Source organism: Psammomys obesus, unplaced genomic scaffold (genome assembly GCF_907164565.1).
Source record: "Psammomys obesus unplaced genomic scaffold, mPsaObe1.curated_primary_1811, whole genome shotgun sequence".
Taxonomy (NCBI): domain Eukaryota; kingdom Metazoa; phylum Chordata; class Mammalia; order Rodentia; family Muridae; genus Psammomys; species Psammomys obesus.
The window spans coordinates 14142355-14148354 of record NW_026596143.1 but is presented as its reverse complement, the minus strand read 5'-3'; positions in this window follow the sequence as shown (position 1 = coordinate 14148354).

Genomic DNA, 6000 nt, shown 5'->3' with positions numbered 1-6000 from the left:
GTGTGTGTTTTGTTTTTTAATTGTATTTTCCTTTTTCTCAATAAGCTCTTTCTTTGAAGGTATGCTGGCTGTCCTGTGTTTCTGTCCTTTGCTGTCTGGACAGACATATACTAATGGACTAGTAACACACATGCGGGAAATGATAGAATACAGGGATTCACAGAGTTAAAAGGCCTTTTGAGGCAAATGTGAACAGTGGAAATGTTTAGAAAGAGGCCCCTTAACTAAGTTTATCTGTTAAAATGATAACTAGAATCTTAAAACAGAGGTCGACATAATTCCTGTAGACCATAGCGATGAAGCTAAAATCAGTGTGAAAGCGAACAGCTCAGTGAGAAGGTTATGGTGGAGAGTACTGTTGAGGCTGGGAAGACACCTCTGTCGGTAAAGCCGCTGATGCCCTGTAAAACGCGACCTGAGTGCGACCCCCAGAACACAAACCAACCACCAGGCCCGTGCTGGTTATCCCAGATCTGGGAAGACAGAGACAAACGGATCCCCGGGCTCCGTCATAGGACGGACTGGTGGGTGTGGCCAGAGGCGAACCACTGAGGGATTCTGTCTCTAAAAGAAAGACATAAGACCTGAGAAGCGACCGTTGACAATCCCTTCTGGCTTCCAAATGAATGTCACATATGTTCTGACAAACATACACAGGCACTGTACCTGCTTGCCTGCACACACATACACACACACACACACACACACACGAGAATTCATGTGAGTCCTACTGTGTGCGAACCATGATGATAAAGCACATGATTTGACAAATAATTTTTTTAAAAAATGTCAAAAAAAAAAAAACCAGCTGCGAAAAGTTTGACAAACATAATCTCAAATTTCCCAACCTAAGTCTTCCCTGGAATTTAATGTATCTGAGATTTTCATCATCTAAAATGCCAGCAGGTGTGTTTTGCTACTTAAGCTGATTCCTCTTGGATCTACTTATAATGCCAACACCTCCCATCTGATGCACAATTCAGTCCATACTGCCCATGCTCTCGTCTCTAACAAAACTTGATAAAGCTCTGAAAACAGATGTGTTCACGTATGCTATTTCTCTTTTAACTTTTGTTTTATAGTTTCATGCTTGTACACTATTGTTATTATTATCATATTCTCTAGCCTCGTCCTTCCTTTCCCTTTGAACCCTTCCATCTGTCACCTGCAGGGTCGGAAGTTGGAGGGTCTGAACTTGTTCAGGTATCCAAGGCTGCTGTGTGGTCCTGTCTGCAATAGCAGGGCCATATTTGGAAGAGAAGAGCCTGGGAATCTACACAAGTATTGCAGCTGTGAAAGATTCAGCTTAGAATAGGTCCCATGTAAGGGATTCGCTGATGACACTGTGTTCAGCCAGGGAGATCAAAGTCTATCACTGAGGGAAAAGCAGGGAGAGAAATGTGGCCTCAGAGTGGGTGACCAGTCAGAGCAGATCCTGGGGGAGGAGGGAGCAGAGGGAAGCTGGTTCCTTGTAGGAACATAAGAACCTGCATGAAGAGAACTGGTGGGAGGCCAGGAGAGAGGCGAGCTGGCTTCTGGAAGGGGATTTAGAAACAAGCTTGAAACACAAGTTGGGGCAAGAGATTGGGTGAAGGAAATCTGAGCGACACACTGGGGACAGCAACAAACTTCTGTCCAGGGAAAAACTGGGTCCAGACTGTGCTCTGGAGCCACCTTTACCAAGGAGTTGGGAAAACAGAAAATACAGAGATTAAAGCCAAGAGAAATAGGGAGGAGAAAGAGGCCAGAAAACAGAGCAGCTGAAATACTCAGGCCACTCAAGGCCCAAGGTCGCAAAAAACACAGAGACTGAAATAGAAAAGGGGGAGGGGAATGCAGGAGGGAGGCCTTTCCATGTGGGCATAAGGACATCTGATCAAACCCCAGCATCCTTAAAAATGCCAGGAGTTGCCAAGCAGGCCTGTAAGCCCAGGGCTGGGCAGGGGCAAAGGCAAACAGGCCTGGGAGTTTGACCAGCCTTGTCCAGAACATGAGCTTCTAGGTCACGTAACCTTCATGAGAGGAGACAAGCTGGAGAGTGAGAGAAGACATCACAAGTCTTCCTCTGTGGGCACCTGTGCAGGCCTGGGCACCCACTCCTGAGCATGGAACACAACACACACACACACACACACACACACACACACACACCCCAAACACATACATACACCACACACATACACACACACACACACAAACACACACCACCATATCCACACTCAGGCAGAAGGATGAACTCAGTTACTCTAATATCTTCAGCAGGCAGGACACAGCATGCAGCGGGGCTAGCATGGGCATCACGGGCCCATAAGCCACAGCAGTGGAATCAACGAGGACGTTAACTATTTCCTGGGCTGCTCGATGGAAATTTTTACTTTATTTTAGTCTGCACACTGAGGAGATGGGAGAGAAATGGAAGGCAGGTGGTTCCTACACTGTGGAGAGAGAAGGCACTGGAGACACAGGATGGTGAGGAACAGCTGGATACGAGGAGCCTGGGCAAGCACATGGGGCCCAGGCTGCTGCCAAGGGCCTTATCCTGGTTCGTGGCCCTACAGCAGCCAGGGTCTGTGCTGATGGGTGTGACCCATGTTACCACTGAAGGCCATCTAGATTTCAGTGGTCTGCGCATGCTGATGTCCTGGGGTCATACTGACGCCAGGGGGCCAAACTGATCTGAGTAGCCTATGTTGCCACCTAAGGCCATGGTAATGTTTTGTCCTGGACTGCAGCTGATGGCCATGTCTATTAAGGATAAAATATGAATTACTAGGCTGATAGTAATTATAATCTGTATTATGTCAACATCAGTTAAGTCATTTAGCTTTTCATTTTCTGCTTCTATTTTTCAAGCCATCTAAAGAAGCACTATACATGGTCCCAATGCCCTGTATTATGGTATTTCTCTTCCTTAACTCTCTCCTTGAGGATCTCCCAGGTGACTTACCAAATCTGATGGGCTCCTCAATTTGTCTGAAGCTGGTGTGATTTCTCTGGTTTTGCCATGAGCTGAAACACCAAAAATGTTCTTAACAGAATCTCAATCATTCAATATTATCAATCGGGAGCCAGATGCTGGGGTGAAAGCCTGCCAACTCCGAGAGACAGAGAAAGCACCCAGCTGACCTTTCTCCTCAGCCAACACCCCAAAAGGAAAAGGGAAGCTCTCCTCCATGCCACCTCAAAAAACCCTCAAACTGAATGTTCCTCCCTTCTACTTCCTATGTGTCTATCTATCCTCCTGACTTCCTCTTACTCTCTATGGTTTTTTCCTATGTTTCCTCCCTGTCAACTGGTTGCTTGTTGTACTTCTTGATCTAGGGTTGACTTCATATAATCCTGTTTACAAAACTCAAGCAGAAAGCTCTTGGATTAAAGGTACGTGCTAGTGGTGAGGCACACCACAACTAGAAACAAGTTTTTTCCAGTAAACAAAATAATCTTGGTGTTCATAGTGTGATCAAATGTACTGCATCAGAGAACACATGTAATTTCCAAATAAAAATATACTCAGATTTATGATCTACTGAAATTAGCCTATTGAAAACTCAGTCAAATGTGAAGGGGAAATGACCATTTTCAACCACAGTTTTGGTTTATTTTTTTCTTATAAATACTCACTCTGAAGGCTGAGGTAGGAGAATTGCCAGCTCTTCAAGGCCAGTTGTAGGTACATAAAGAGCTTAGGGATGGCCAGTGATGCAGAAATAGACACTGTTTGTGAGAAAGAAGGGAGAGGAAAAAGGAAAGTAAGGATGTGGAGGAGTAGGAGAGGAAGCTGTAGAGAGAGGAGGGGATAAAAGGGAGATGAGCAGAAGAGGAAGTGGAGGAAGAGAAGGAGAGTGATATGAAGGTAAAGATGCCAGACAAGGGGAAGGCATGGGGAGGCGAATAGTGAGAGGAAGTATAAGAAGGAACCAAACTGAAGCCATTTGGAATAAAACTTCCATTTTGAATAGGGGACTAATAAAGTTTAAGTTCCCAAGACCTCCCTGGGTAACTGACATCCTGCTTGGCATGGGTACATGGGTACCTGATTAGCAAGCTGAGACATGAGCGTTAGGCAAGTTGCTCCACCATAGTTGAATAAACCAGCCAATGAGAACAGGATGAGTGTACCACAAAGACATTTCCCTAAGGAAGTCTCCTGTTCCTAAATTCTGATTGGTGGAAAATTGTAACTGTAACTTGGCACAGGTGTTTGTGGTGTTCAAGATTAAAAACTCTGTAACATTCACCTGAGTCTGTTCTGTGGTCCTGATCCATCGATCAGGAGTGGCTTGATTACAATAACTTTTGTCATCTGCATTGACATGATGTTTGAGTTACGCTGGATCTAAGTGGAACCCTATAACTTGAGGAAGCGGGAATGAGCAGGTGGAGAGGGAGGAGAGGATAAAAGGACAGAGAGACAGAGAGAGAAGGGGAGATACAGAGGGAGACTATTTCTTTTGAAATGATGACTGGTAAAACAACTTGAGCTATTCAATTGGAAAAATATGCACATTTTCATGAGAAAACTGAGATATTGAAATCATGATTTCAGAAAGAGACTTCTAAAAAATTATGAGATCACGACGTGGACAATATGGCAGAAACAACATAGGATTTGGAAGCCATGAAAAAGATGAGAAAATATGTAAATACTCATGTTTAAAATGATCAGAAAATGAATGATGACATGATTAGTGTTTAATCATCAAGTCCAATCTCAAATCCTCGGCCAGGATTCCCTGGAACTCACTTTGTAAGACAGACTGACATGATTCCCTCAGAAATCCTCTGGCCTCTCTCTCCAAAGAAATAGGATGACTGTTTAGATAGAAAACATGAAGCAAATGCTACTTTTGTGTTTGTTTCTGAGACACGATTTCTTGTGGCCCATACTGACCTTGAACTTGTTTTCTATCTAGGTTGATGTGAGCTCCTGACCATAGTGCCTTTGCCTCCAAGGTGCTGATGCTCATGGAAAGAGCAGAGAACCGGGTATCAACTCATTAGGGTTTTAAATAGGTCACCTTCAACATTAGAAGCAAACTGAGACTTTCCATCAAGGTCCTCTCCAGCTATCCAGCCTTTGCAAACATGCAACTACCCTGAATGGGGACAGCAGACATGCAGGCCCTGACCAGTAGCTCAAGGAAACCAAAAGAAGTAAGCTCAGGAAAGGATTCCTCACTAGTGAGTGAGTGAAGAGGAGAATGGAGCATGAAGAAAACAAAAGCTCTTGTGTGAGAAGAAAAGCTGATGTAGAGGAAATGAAATCAAGAGAGAGACCAGGAGGAGCAAAGAACATGAGCAGCACCCCAGCGGGGACTGGGGATATGATACCAGACAGGAGGGTCCAACAGGGGAGGCCCAAATAGAGTTACCTGAGCTGCCACTGGCTGGGGGCAACGCTCAGGAAAAGATATAGATGTGGCAATGGCAGCCCTCACCGAGAACGGCAGGCTCGAGAGAGGCAGATCACTGGTGCTTGTGAGCCAGCAAGGCTAGCCAAGCTGTTGATCTCCCAGGTCAAGTCAAGGTCATAGGTCCATAATGTCATCTAATTCAATTAGTAGATTTCTGTTTGCATTTAGACCTTCCTCAAGCTCAAAATGACCTGCCACCTACCCTCTGTTTCTTTTCTATATATCGGGAGGGGACACAGCATTTGAACAACTGTATCCAGCACATTAATGAAGTACACATACCATCTATTTAGTATTTTATAGTGTAACAGCCCGTTCCTGTCACTTCTTTGCAGGTGATAAAGTCAACCAGCTAACTTCATGTTGTCACAGTCGCACTGGATTTTGCCTTCTTTTGAAGCAACAAAGCCCTATTCCTGTGTTTCCCTTTCTAAGCACAGTTAGCAACAGTCATACCACAATATTACTTGGTTTTTTGTTTCTTAAGCTTTATTTATTGTATGATCCTTGCTCTTTGATCAATCAGTTCACTGCCTTAGCTGTTAATCCAGTATGTTCATACAGATTGTGTGGCATTTTGTGTGTC